Source organism: Lithobates pipiens, unplaced genomic scaffold (assembly GCF_037356315.1).
Source record: "Lithobates pipiens isolate NorthernLeopardFrog02 unplaced genomic scaffold, aLitPip1_a1.2 Scaffold_3, whole genome shotgun sequence".
In the NCBI taxonomy this organism is placed as follows: domain Eukaryota; kingdom Metazoa; phylum Chordata; class Amphibia; order Anura; family Ranidae; genus Lithobates; species Lithobates pipiens.
In genome coordinates, this window is record NW_027507790.1 from 227,147,545 (window position 1) to 227,162,278 (window position 14,734).

At 41.8% G+C, this 14,734-nt stretch overlaps 1 protein-coding gene across 1 annotated transcript in view; it reads right to left on the reverse strand.

The window, feature by feature from the left end:
• Window positions 1-14,447, reverse strand: part of SLC1A3 (solute carrier family 1 member 3) — a 116,243-nt gene extending 101,796 nt beyond the window's left edge. Inside the window, exon 1 of the mRNA XM_077462853.1 lies at window positions 14,322-14,447. The gene's annotated coding sequence lies outside the window, so the exon portion shown is untranslated. The remainder of the gene's footprint in view (window positions 1-14,321) is intronic.
• Between the last annotated feature and the right edge of the window lie 287 nt (window positions 14,448-14,734).

Consider the following 14,734-nt stretch of genomic DNA (forward strand, 5'->3'; position numbering starts at 1 on the left):
TTTTACATTTCCTTGCTTGTGATTGGGTATTTCTTTAAAAATTTCACCAAATTTACTGAGATAAGTAAAAACTCCCTTTCAAAGTGAACATTCGTTCAGTAAATCAGCTCCTTAATGTCAATATACCTCCAGATCAATAGTCCCTCCTGTGACAACAAAATTCTATTTACTGTGTCATGTTCCTAAATCAGTCATTCTCATGTGGAAAGACTAAAAATATAGGCGCTGTGGATGGCCCTACCTCCTTCTCAGCACATGATCACTGTCAATGGTAGGGGTAGACACAAACACAGCATGACTCTCAGCCATGGTCTGTGTGGGTTTAGACAAGTTATTTTTTGTGTTTGGGTGAAGAGATCAGATCATTTGCATATTATTAGAAGACTTTACTGAAGTTTTAATTTATTTAGAAATTTAAATAATTCTGGCTTCAGAGACTAATGCAAAACAATTGATTCTTATTCAATTATGTTTTATATTCGTAAAGCTCTGATTAGTAAAGAGATTTACAGATTGGCTTTCAACTGAATGCACTTATCAAAGTTATACAGGCACAAATACAATCTCTGGAGTCAACCAAGCAGGAAATTTGTGTTGAAGAAAATTAAATCCCCAAATACAGCCAAACTTTCTTTTCTTCTAGTTTTGTATAGAGGAGCCTTTCCAGCTTCTTTTACTATGAAGGAACTCTTGAAATAATTTTTGGGCCTTAGGGAATCCCTGCTCAAATGGTTATATCTACATTACATTTTCAGGGCTGCCATCAGGGGGGACAGGCCATACACATGTAGGAGGCCCAGGTGTCCCGAGAGACCCGGTCCCCAACCATCCAGTTGTTGCTGGGTCCAAACACCACCAGAGCAGCCTGCCCAAATACCCAGTCAGTGTCCCTGCTGCCACAGCATCGTCGCTCAGCAACACCACAGGCTATGCAGCAATCAGAGCTGTCCCTGTATGTACGGCGGCTGTCAGCATCCACCGCTGCTGCCACCTGCTGTTCTCAGTGCTAGCGTTTGGTTGCTAGGACCAACCATGTCCTAGCAACCAATTACATGCTTGCTTCTCCCCCAGGTCCTAGTATTCAGAGGAGGAGTTCCTCCTCCAAACTTATGTGGTCCCAGTACCCAGCCTTTCAGCTTCCACCTGTCCTGTAGCCAACTGCTGTATGAAAGTGCCCTTCTACTTCCTACTCTGATAACCACATTTGAATATATATAATAATAATAATTAATCATTTATAGCAAGCCCATCTTATCTAGTGGATCATACTATATTGAGCTCCACCTTCTCTGTTCATGCCTGTTTATTCTTTCTTTATTCTTTCTGTTATTCCGTATACTGTAAATCAGGGATCCTCAAACTATGGCCCTCAATAAACTTCTTTAACAAGGGAAGTGCCCCTCTACAGTGCATATCATAGAAAAAAATGTAGTAAGAATTGAACTTTAGAAGACTTAACATAACCAAACCTTATGTCTTAATTAATATTCACTTTGTTGACTAATGTCGCGTACACACGACCAAACTTTCCAGCAGACTAGGTCCGACGGTCTTCCCGACTGACTTTTCAGCGGAGTTCCGACGGACTTTCCGAATGAACGGACTTGGCCACAGACGAACGGACTAAGTCCTTTTGAAAGTCCGTTCATTTTGAACGTGATGATGTAAGACGGGAATAAAAAAGGAAGTTCAATAGCCAGTAGCCAATAGCTTCCCTTGCGTCATATTTGGTCTGTCGGACCAGCATACAGACGAACGGTTTTCCCGATAGGAATTGAGTCCGTCGGACAGATTTGAAACATGTTCTATTTCTAGGTCCATTGGATTTTTTAAATGAAAAACATTCGGATTAGCTCACACACGATCGGATTGTCTGACGGACTGATTCCTTCGGACCTAGTCTGCCGGAAAGTCCGATCGTGTGTACGCAGCATTAGGCTTGCTTTTCATTGCAGCTATTTATGCTTACTTGTTCTGAACACAACTGTTGTAACATTCATTGTAATTGATAATGGTGCTTCCAGCACCCTGTTCAAAAGCATTGTAAACCTACTTTTCTTTACCAATAAAATATTGCGGGGGGAAAAAAAATAAAATAAATAAAGTTTCCCCAAAAATGGTGGTAGGTTGGATATGTGCTCCCTTATATTGGCGGTCAGTGGCAAAGATGGCAAAGACTTACCATGGTTAGTAAAAGGTATACCTTGTTGTACTTCTCACTACTAAAGGAATCCCTAGCAAACACCTGGTTGAGAAAGGCTGGTATAAAGTCTCAGGATTTTCTTGTAGGTTGTGTCCCCATTGAGAAGATTTACCCTTAAGTCCTTTCCCTGCAACAGGGTGTCAAAAAGACAGGAAGAGTTTAAACTATCTCTATAATGGCAACAGAAACAGTCATTTGCGTACTGGAGTTAGGAGAGTTTTGTACTAGTACTGGAGTTCTGACTATTACCACTTTTTGTCTGTTCTAGTGACACCTGCACATTCTCAGTTCTACCTATATAACCCAGACTATCGAAAACTACGATGAAAGATTTATCTGGAGTTGAGTTTAAGGTATCTGTTCAAAACTCACAAAAACATATGAAAAAAAACGTATAAACCACAACCATACGTGTAACTAAATCCAGACAGGATCCCAATGCTGCACAGCAACACCGCTGCCAACATAATGCCCCATATTAGGTGGGGCATTATGAGTATGAACACCAAGGGCTTGATTTAGTAAAGGCAAATAGCGCCAGAGCTTAGTGAATGAGGTAAGACTTCACTTTGCAAAGGATACAGGCATACCCCACTGTTAAATACACAATGGGGTTTATTTACTAAAGCTGGAAAGTGCAAAATCAGGCTCACTTCTGCATAGAAACCAATGAGCTTCCAGGTTTTATTACCAAAGCTTAAAGCGGGAGTCTACCGGGAGTTCCGCCGTTTTTTTTTTTTTAAAGCCAGCAGCTACAAAATACAGCAGCTGCTGACTTTTAAAATAAGGACACTTACCCGCCCAGCGCGCCCGCGATGTCGGCACCCGAAGCCGATCTCTCGATCTTCTCTCGGGTGCTGCCGCCGCCATCTTGGGTATGGGAATCAGGAATTGGAGCCTTTCGGCTTCATTTCCCGGTTCCCTACTGCGCATGCGCGAGTTGCGCTGCGCAATAAGGATGGACCCGCTGCCTCTGGGATCTGTGTGTTTCCCAGGAGGCAGCGGGGGACTATCGGAAAGGGGCGTAGATCTACGCCCCTTTCCGCAGAGAGTTATCCCGGAAGTGGGTGCAGATACCTGTACTGTACAGGTACCTGCACCCCCTCCCCCCTGAAAGGTGCCAATTGTGGCGCGGGAGTCCAATGAGCGGAAGGTCCACTTTAGGGTGGACCTCCGCTTTAATTGAACAAGCTGGGTTTAGAAGCTCATTGGTTTCTAAGTGAGCCTGATTTTGCACGTTCCAGCTTTAGTAAATAAACCCCATTGTATACTTAAAAGTGGGGTATGCCTGTACCCAATAACTTGCAAGGAAAATAAAAAAGCAGCATTTTTGCTTGCACATGACTGGATGATGGGAGTTTCTGCTCATTTACTAAGCTCTGGAGCAACTGCACTTCGCAAAGTGTACAGTCTTTTCCCCTTTAGTAAATCAACTCCCTAGAATGTTTGTTGTATCTTGACACATGCAGTGTAAAAATAAATTAGCAGGAATGAAGTATGAACCATTGATCCTACACAGTATAGTAAGTTTTGAATGTCCAGCTACGAGACTTACACCTTGGTACAGTTCTTGCAGCAGGGCACTAGTTTTGCAGCTCATCCATTGAAAAAAACATATTGCATTCTTATGAAAAATGCACAGCGCTCTGTGATTGGAAGATGGGAGATTATGACGTTCATTTGCACCTCCTCCATTCACTGAATGCTTTGCACCTTGGGATAAGACTTCAAGACGTTTTCTCAATGGACAAGCTACAGATCAAGCGACTCACTAAAATAGCTGTACTCCAGCCAGACATGTAAGTCTTAGCCAGGGCCCGTGCTACCACTAGGCAAACTAGGCGCCCGGCCACTGGTTGCTACTCTCTTTTCTCTGCAGCAAGCAACTAAGTCTCAGCATCAGCAGGCAGCTGCCACTCTGTTCACACATAGAGGGTTATTTACTTATGGAAAATCCACTTTGCACTGCAAGTACACTTGAAAGTGCACTAAAAGTGCACTTGGAAGTGCAGTCACTGTAGATCCGAGGGGGACATGCAAGGATAATAAAAAAACAGCATTTTAGCTTGCACATGATTGGATGATAAAATTAGCAGAGATTCCCCTCATTTCAGATCTATCCTTTAGATTTAGAGTGACTGCACTTCCAAAGTGGATTTGCCTTTTGTAAATAACCCCCATAGCGTCAGAGGCGGAGCGGCGGCAGCGGAGCGGCGGCAGCGGAGCGGCGGCAGCGGAGCAGCGTCAGAGGACTGTGTCTGTGTCCCGACTCCTGAATGAATGGAAGCAAGCAAAAATTCATTGATGAGCACTGGTAGGCTGCATTGATGGGTGCTGGTAGGCTGCATTGATGGGTACTAGTGAGACTGCATTGATGGGCACTGGTGAGGCTGCATTTGATGGGTGTTGGTGAGGCTGCATTGATGGTTGCTGGTAGGCTGCATTAATGGGTGCTGTTGGGCTGCACTTGATGGGTGCTGGTGAGGATGCATTGATGGGCATTGGTGAGGATGCATTGATGGGCGCTGGTGAGGCTGCATTGATGGGTGCTGGTGAGGCTACATTGATGGGCGCTGGTGAGTCTGCATTGATGGGCACTGGTGAGGCTGTATTGATAGGCACTGGTGAGGCTGCATTTGATGTGCACTGGTGAGGCTGCATTGATAGCCGCTGGTAGGCTGCATTGATGGGTGCTGGTGGGCTGCATTTGATGGGCACTTCATTAAAAAGGTGGTGTATACATAGCCTGGGCAAAGGGAGTGGAGTCGGGTGGAACCAAGGGGAGGCGGGAAAATGAGGTTTCGCCTAGGGTGTCAAAAATCCTTGCACCAGCCCTGGTCTTAGCTACGGATATTATTATTATTATAAAATGTTGATTTTGGCTGGAGTTCGACATTAACATTTAAAATGCCATGATGCAACATTACCTCCCTAAATGTCTTCACCCGTTCAGCCTGTTTGAAAATGCTGTCATAGACATTGCACAGTTTAAATGAAGACCAACGTCTTTTGATATCCAATCCAATCATTTTAATCAATCAGGTACGTGAAATGTTCATTCAATGCAACACAAATGGTAAATGTGATTGCATCAATCTACTTTCAGTACCAACAATTTATTGAAAAAGTAAACAGAAACAATCAATAGCTCTATACACCACACAATCAGCAAAAGTGATTGGATTTTCTAACCCATCCCATCGTTCTTATCTTTGATAAGAAATGTTGTATAGGTAGCAATGCAAGACATTCCAACTGGGTGGCCTAATCTTTTTCAATGAAACCTTTTCCAACCCTTCTTTTATTTCTAAACAATGAAACATTTTCAATCATTAGTTATATTTTTCCTTCTTTCCTATACACAAGATCTTTTAGCTGCCATTCAGTCAGAAAAATGCCATAAATTCACCTGCCATTGACATTAGGTAAATAGCTGGAGGTGACTGAACTCAAATATTTGTTCTCTAATATTCTCCATTTGTAGTGTATAGTATGTCCTATTTCTCATATTAGTTCCTTGAAAACACATACACGTTAGCAATGCTGTGAGTTTCATTCAATAATCAACTATTAGATTACATAATGTACAACACTGAGTAGCAGCTGGAAATCCAATATAACCCCCTTACATAGAATTCAATGCTGTGTTCCTTTCACTTAAAGATTACTTTTCTGTGGCATTGCATCTGTCAAAGTAGTTCTCATAAGCAGTAAATTCCTAACACTGGCTAAATACACATGAAATACATGTATGAGAGCTGCTTTATCTGCAAAGGATTAATATTTCTGTCCATTCAGTCCTGAGATTTACACAGCTCTGCCACATAATATAACCCTGTCTAGCAAGATAGGCAACCAGTTTTTTTTGTTTTATATGCTGCAGGTAAGTAACACCTAAAGTGGAACTTTACTCTCCCAATAAACGTTGATTATTTTAATCTTCATGTTGCTAGCATTAGTAAATAGATAGGAAGTATATCACTTGTATATTTACTTGTTTTACACCTCTTTTTTTTTTTTACAGTTTCTTCCTGGTTGCTTGCCTAGGCAAATGATGTCTTCCATCCCAGGAGTCTTCAGGAGGGGAGGAGAGGTTTTCCCAGCTAAATACACTCTCCTGCATGCACACTTGTGCTAAGGACAGATGGATTCCAGGAAGTAAATGCTACATGAATCATTTGCCCATACTCAAGATGGCCATGACCAGAAGTGCTAGAGAGGTGTTTTTCAAAGTGATTTCTCAACAAAATAAAGCATGGCGACATGGATGGATGGGGGACTTTGCTATGAATTTTAAAAATGAATTAACCAGTACCCGACCGGCGCACACCGATGTACGTCGGCAGAATGGCACGGGCAGGCGTGCTCGCGTGCCGGTTGGGACCCCCGTGAGTCCAGTCGCGGGTCCTGCGGACTTCATCGCCGCAGGGATACCCGCGATCATCTCATGGGGCGGCTGAACGAGGAGATGCCGTTGTAAACAGCATCTCCCTGTTCTGCCTAGCAACAAGTGACGCTGATCTCTGCTCCATTTGATTGGAGCAGAGATCAGTGTTCACTAATACAAAGCCACGCCCCCACAGTTAGTAACACGCCCCTAGGAACACTTAACCCCTACACTGCCACCCCCTAGTTAACCCCTTCACTGCCAGTGTCATTTACACAGGAATCACTGCATTTGTATAGCACTGATTGCTGTATAAATGACAATGGTCCCAAAAATGTGTCCGATGTGTCTGCCATAATGTCCCAGTCACAATAAAAATCACTGATCGTCGCCATTACTAGTAAAAAAAAAAGATTAATAAAAATGCCATAAAACTATCCAATATATTGTAAACACTTTTGCGCAAAAACCAATCAATAATCGCTTATTGCGATTTTTTTACCAAAAATATGTAGAAGAATACGTATCGGCCTAAACTGAGGGCAAAAAAAAGTTTTTTGATATATTTTTGGGGGATATTTATTACAACAAAAAGTAAAAAATAATGCGTTTTTTTCAAAATTGTCGCAGGGGTGATCAAATACCACCAAAAGAAAGCTCTATTTGTGGGAAAAAAAGGACGTCAATTTTGTTTGGGAGCCACGTCGCACGACTGCGCAATTGTCAGTTAAAGCGACACAGTGCCGAATCGCAAAAAGTGGTCTGGTCTTAAGCCAGCAAAATTGTCTGGTCTGAAAGTGGTTAAATGGTTAAATAGTGTTTTTTGTTGTGGTGCTTACATTCAGTAAAGTTCCTCTTAAACCACTTGCCGACTTGCCGCTGCAGTTTTACTGCGGCAGAATGGCATGGCTGGGCGAAACAACATTAGGTTACGTTGCTTCGCCCTGTGGCCACTAGGGGAGCGTGCGCGCTGCCAGCTGCTCGCCCCCAGAGATGATGCGAATGCCTGGTGGACGCGATAACCACCTGACTCCTGTGATTGCCCGTGACACACCGAGAACCGGGATCTGTGTGTGTAAACACACAGATCCTAGTTCTCTGAGGGGAGAAGAGACTGATCTTGTGTTCATACAAAGTATGAACAGCGATCTGTCATCTCCCCTAGCCAGTCCCATCCCCCTTCAGTTGGAACACAGAGAGGGAACACAGTTAACCCCTTGATCACTCCCTAGTTTTAACCTCTTGCCTGCCAGTGACATTTTTACAGTAATCAGTGCATTTTTATAGCACTGATCGCTGTATAAATGCCAATGGTCCCAAAAATGTGTCAAAAGTGTCCGATGTGTCTGCGATAATGTCACAGTCCCAATAAAAATTGCAGATCGCCGCCATTACTAGTAAACAAAAAAATAATAATAAAAATGCTATAAATCTATAGCCTATTTTGTAGATGCTATAACTTTTGCACAAACACGTCAATATACGCTTATTGCGATTTTCACGCTAGGGTGCTTTTCAGGCATTTTAGCGCTAAACATAGCACCTGTAAAGCGCCTGAAAAGTGTCTCTCAAGCCACCCCAGTGTGAAAGCCCGAGTGCTTTCACACTGGGGCGGTGCGCTTGCAGTGCCGCAAAAAAGTCCTGCAAGCAGCATTTTTGGGGTGGTGTGGGAGTGTTGTATACACTGCTCCTCCACCGCTCCTCCACCGCTCCTACCCATTGAAATGAATGAATGCCGTTCTTCAGCAGCGCTGCAAAATGGGTGTTTTATCCCTTTCCTTGGCCGCTAGCGGGGGTTAAAAGCATCCTGCTAGCGCCCGAAAAACGGCGCTATAACAGCAGTAAATCGCCGTAAAACTAGCGCCGCTTTACCACTAAGGGGCCCGCCACCCCAGCATGAAAGGAGTCTTAATGTACAGTCATGTACAGGACTGTGGGCCTCTCTGTAGACTTGTTATGCAACAATTCAAAATTGCCTTAAACATCAATCAAAATCTACGTTCAGATACAGTTGCCAAACCTGTCAAGTTGTTTTTTCATGAATGTAACAACTATACTGATCATACACCTGCTTACTTACATTTACCCTTTGGCTTATTTAATAAAATAGTGGAATTTGCAGTGACTATGTGCAAAGGGCAATATGTTTTATAATCTTGGCATATGTCATAGTTTATAAATGTAATTATATTAATTTGAAACATGATAACTTGATGATTATTGCTGTACTAATTTCCACTGTGTCTGAATTACAGCTTCATTCATCCATAGAGATCTTTAGGTATATTTACCTAATGGGGTTGATTTACTAAAGGCAAATAGATGATGCTCTGCTGACTTCCATCATCCAATCATGTGCAAGCAAAAATGCTGTTTCTTTTTTAAATTCTTCCTTGCACACGATTGGGTATGCTTTGCAAAGTGAAACTTTACCTCATTTACTAAGCTTTGGAACAACTGCACTTTGCACAGTGCACAGTCTATTTGCCTTTAGTAAAGAAATCCCAATAAGTGCAGAGCCACGATGTGCACCTGCAAAATGCAGCTCACTGTTCCCTTGAATGATCCTTATGTAATGCCAACAGCAATGGTACATGCATAGAACAACTCAAAGCAAACAACTAGAATTAATTTTCCAAAAGAGAGATCAGTGAAAAATCAATTGGCTTTTGTTATGGCAAGCTGTCATTTACTCATTGCATCACTAAGATGAATCCCAACCAGGATGCCACCTGCATGGAGTTTGCATGTTCTTCCTGTGCTTGTGTGGGTTATTTCTCACACTCCAAAAACAGGCTAGCAGGTTAAAGCAGTATCAAAAACAAAAATGTAATATATTGCAACTTACCAAACTTCAATGTGGAAGACTAAGATCGATCTAACTATGCTTAAAGTGATTTTAAATGATCACCTTGTAAAAAAGCCCATTCACTTTAAAATTGAAGGCAAAACATTTGTGCATGATATAAAAAACATAATAAATACCCCCCCCCCCCCCACACTATTTTTAAAAGCGATCACATTCCCTCTGTTCTCAGCTGCATAAGAGCTGGGGGAGGAGAAGCAACAGTACACTAATCTTCCCATTGAAAGGCTGTGCATCGGGGGGGGGGGGGGGGGGGGGTGTATGGTATCAGGACAAGTCTAATCATTGAGGTTGGGTTCGCGCTTGAGAACACAGCAGATTCACCATTTCAGGTCCAATTTCTGCCCAAATTCTGGGCTGAATACGGACCTGAAATGGACCAAAAGACGCACAAAAGACGCACAGGGATCCTGTGAAATTCGCACCGGAGCCGCTGCGGAGATGTGTGAACCTGCTCCATAGAGAGCCAGTCACAATCTCCTGCTATGCAAATTTGATGCAGGGAAACCCTCATCCCATTTGCAATAGTGTTAACCCAGCCTGAAGGAGAGCAGGCTGAGTTCCCAGCATAGCTAGAGAACTGACCACAATGTGTTTTCCTGCTTAGTGTGGTCAGTTTTTAATAGGAAAGCAGAGGGACTGGCAAGAACACCAGGGATTTGACACAAAGGAAGCAATACAAAGAGAACAGCATGCTTTCTCCTACAAGTACATGGTACAGCAGGCACATATCAAAAATATGAAATGCTGGGGTAACAAAAACTTTAAAACTTCTTCCATCCCTCTTTAAAATTCTATTCTAATTACATCTATGAAAGTGAGATGCATACACTAATGCCCCGTACACACGATCCGAAAATCGTACGGAAAATACCGCTTTCGAAGCGATCGTACGATAATCGGATCGTTAGTACAGAGCTTTCGAGAGCCGATTAGGACAGTACATCCGATATTATTCTATCGGACATGCACGGAAAATTTTTTCGTACGATGCCAGATCGCATGATTTTCGTTTAATCAGTACAGCTATCGTTCGAAAATGCAATACAAATGCATTACAACACATGACATCACTTCCGAATTTTTTTTCTGTCGTGCGGGAATTTTCGTGACTTTAGTAAACTCATCAGATTCGATCTGAGATTAGCATGCAATAAAAAACGGACGATCATTCGTCCGATAATCTCATCGTGTGTATGGGGCATTAGCTATTCTCAGGGCAGTGATAATTGGCTCCTGGAGGCTGGCTTCAAGGGAGAGGAGGGACAGCCGACAACGGATGCCCCATAGCAAGCCTATGGGTGATGTCACCGCCCACGCCCAGGCATTGCAGCCACTGTCAGTGCTCTCCCTTGAAGCAGGCAGTTGGGGAGATCACATGACTAGACTTGAGCTCTCCAAGAATAGATAAGTATAAGCATCTTTCTTCTACAGAGTAATTCAAATAGACTTAGAAGGGGTGGGAGCAGTTGTAAGCTTAGTTAGATAAAACTTATCAGGTGCATTTTAGCTGCATTTTTGAAAATCTTGTTTGCTGCATTTTTGTTGCACTTTTCAAAACTGCACCGAAAACGCAGCTCCCCATTGAAATGAATAGAAAATGTATAAAAAATGCATCAAAAACGCATCAAAAACACAGTGCGGTTGCGTTTTTGGCTAACTTTTTGAGTCGCATGTCCATGTTTCACAGTTGTATGCTGGAGGTCAGGCGACCACAAAATGCATCGGAAGCGCATCACAAACACATCAAAAATGCGTATGCACATTTTTTTTATGGAGCCCTGTGAAAGCAGCCCTAGATGGACTTTACTAACAAAAAAAGCTGAGCACCAGCTAACACTTTAACCACTTGCTGAACAGCCGCCGCAAATTGTACTGCGGCAGAATGGCGCGGCTCGGCAAAACTACGGTATGTTATGTCACTTCGCCCTGTGGCCCCCAGGGGCGCATGTGCGTGTCCGCTGCTTGCTCCCAGAAAAAATGCGATCGCTGCTGACACATGGACTACTGGGATCTGTGTGTGTAAACACACAATTTTTGGTTCTCTGAGGGAAGAAGAAACAGATCGTCTGTTCATATAACGTATGAGCAGCAATCTGTCATCTCCCCTACACAGTCCCATCCCCCCTTCAGTTAGAACACACACTAGGGAACACAATTAACCCCTTGATCGCCCCCTTATGTTAACCCCTTCCATGCCAGTGAAATTTTTTTCAGTAATCAATGCATTTGTATAGCACTGATCGCTGAATAAATGCCAACGGTCCCAAAAAAGTGTCAAAATTGTCCGATGTGACGGCCATAATGTCGCAGTCCTGATAGAATCAATAAAATCGCAGATCGCCAAAAAAAAAAATTAATAATAAAAATGCCATAAAACGATCCCCTATTTTGTAGATGCTAAAACTTTTGCGCAAATCAATCAATATAAGCTTATTGCAATTTGAAAAAAAAATATGAAGAATACATATTGGCCTAAACTGAGGAAAAAAATATTTTTTTAGTATATTTTTGGGGAATATTTATTATAGCAAAAAGTAAAAAATATTGAGTTTTTTTCAAAATTGGCACTATTTTTTTGTTTATAACACAAAAAACAAAAACCACAGAGGTGATCAAATACCACCAAAAGAAAGCTCTATTTGTGGGGAAAAAAAGGACCTCAATTTTGTTTGGGTGCAATGTTGTATGACCCCGCAATTGTCAATTAAATCACTGCAGTGCCGAATCGCAAAACATGCTCTGGTCAGGAAGGGGGTAAATCAGTTACAGCAACAGCTTTTTCCCCTTTCGGGATAAAGGTGTTACATAAATTAATAAGCACCCCCCATCAGTGTTAAATAATTTGTCTTAACCCTCTAACTGCTACTTTTGCTGGACATCTTGGTCTGTTAAAAGAAGTTGAAAAAATAACAGACTTACTGTTCAGATCAACAGGTGACAGTAAAGGAAAAAACGCCTAAATAAAGAAAACTAATGAAGCCACCTCCTCTATGATTTGGTAAGCTGCAATATATACTGTATTTTTGTTTTTGGGTATAATACCGCTTCATTTCCTGAATGTATAAATTGGTCTTAGTATTTGTATGTATGCATATGAGATAGGGACCTAAGGCTGTAAGCTTCTTTAAGGCAGGCACTGATGTGAATGCACAATATATGTAAAGTGAGTAAACTGTTCATGCGTTATAGATACCTGTAATACATGAATAAGTACATTTGTATATGTGTTTTCCTTTTCAAGCTTTTACCTCTGTCCACAGCCTAATCCTATAACGTTCTTATATAAACAGCACATTTTCATGGTTTGCATTTGCCTTTTCTGAAGGAGGAATTCACAAATATGGGTAAGGCTTTATTAAATAACATTGGGGTCAATCCATGTTTGCTCACTTGCTTTGAATTAGTGATAAAACAAAACCATTGTGTCTTAACTTCATAGAGAAGAACTGCGTCAAGCTAGGATTTCCCAAAGTTTTAAAGTGAACCTGATTTATTTTAACCAATCACTGGCAGGAGAAGTTTCTGTTTTCATTTTTATGATTGGATTGTTTAAACGAACAAACTTTAAAGCTGAACATCAGGTAAATATAAAAGACCTACCCTTTGCCATTGATTTACTAAAGGCAAACAGACTGTGCACTTTGCAAGTGCAGTTGCATATTGCAAGGGAATTTGCTCCAGAGCTTGGATGAAGGTGAAGCTTGAAGAATATCCAATCACATGCAAGGAAAATAAAAATGTTTTTGTTTGCTGATGATTAAATGATGGAACTCAGCAGAAGTTTCCCTTATTTACTGAGCTCTGGAGCAAATTCCCTTGAAGAGTGCAATGTTGCTTGCAACGTGCACAGTCTATTTGCCTTTAGTAAATCAACCCCATAGATTCACAGAACTTTAAGCACCACATCCTTTAGTATTCTAAATGCTTCCAATGCCTTAGCAATGCCCTACAGGGCTGATTTACTAACGTGACCTGTCTATTCCAACTTCCCCTGAACCTGATTTCTGGAGTGCAACCACACTTGCAAAGTGCACAGTCTATTTGCATTTAGTAAATCAACCCCATAGTTTCACAGAACTTTAAGCACTTCATGCTTTATTATTATAAATGCATCCAATGCCTTAGCAACGCATTACAGGGCTGATTTACTAAAGTGACCTGTCTGCTCCAACTTCCCCAGGACCTGATTTCTGGAGAAAATTCCCTTGCAGAGTGCAACCACAATTGCAAAGTGCAGTCTATTTGCCTTTAGTAAATCAACCCCATAGATTCACAGAACTTTAAGCACTACATCCCTTACTATTGTAAAGGCATCCAACGCCTTAGCAATGCTTTACAGGGCTGATTTACTAAAGTGACCTGTCTGCTCCAACTTCCCCAGAGCTTGATTTGGGCATTTAAAGTGAAATCACTAAGTTGAGAATGAAAGGGGTCATGCAATCATTTTCCTTCAACATTATCAGCTACAAAGCTGCTGCTCCATCAGCATCACTCATCAGCAATAAATAAAAGATTGTTGCAAATGAGAAACAGATTTTGAGAAGCGACTGGCTGAATGTTCACAATTCTAACAAGTTTTTGGATAATACGTAACAGCAGCTCCAGCCATTCCTATCAATGAAAGAAGCTAGTGTTTGCTAAAGAAAAAAAAAAGAACCAAAAACAAACAAAACAAAAAAATGACAACAAAGTGATTAGGAGACAAAAATAAATACAAATGTTCCAGTCTTGCAGCAGTCAGCTGGAATGTGAGATCTATAGAACTGCTATTTATGTAACACTTCCACTACGGAATGCAGGACATCCAAGTCCTTATTCACAAATCACTCTACAAATCTGATGAGAGATGAAGAATGACTTACCTTAGTGGGGAGGAGATGAGTACAGGAGCCCAGAGGAGACCCAGAAGACAGACTGAACTTGGGAGCATGTGTTCCCCTGCAAACTACTGTGACTGCATGACTTAAGGAAAGGGGAGGAGACCAGAGGGGGGGGGGGGGGGGGGGAGTTAGAGAAAAGTTCTAGCTGGTAGAATAGGTGCTCTGCTTCTTGAATATTGATCAGCTTTGGTATCCTTGCTTTTTTTTTCCTTTTTAGACCACTTTCATGCTTTGTCAGATATGCTTTACATGGAATGCCAAAACCTCCGCCTAGAATTTTGTACCAAAATTCAGGATCCTCTTAGAATAGTCTTTGGTTCTATTGCACACATTCTAGAAAAACAAAAGTTCTTTACATGGAAATCTGAACCACATGAGTATGCAAACCTAGCAGT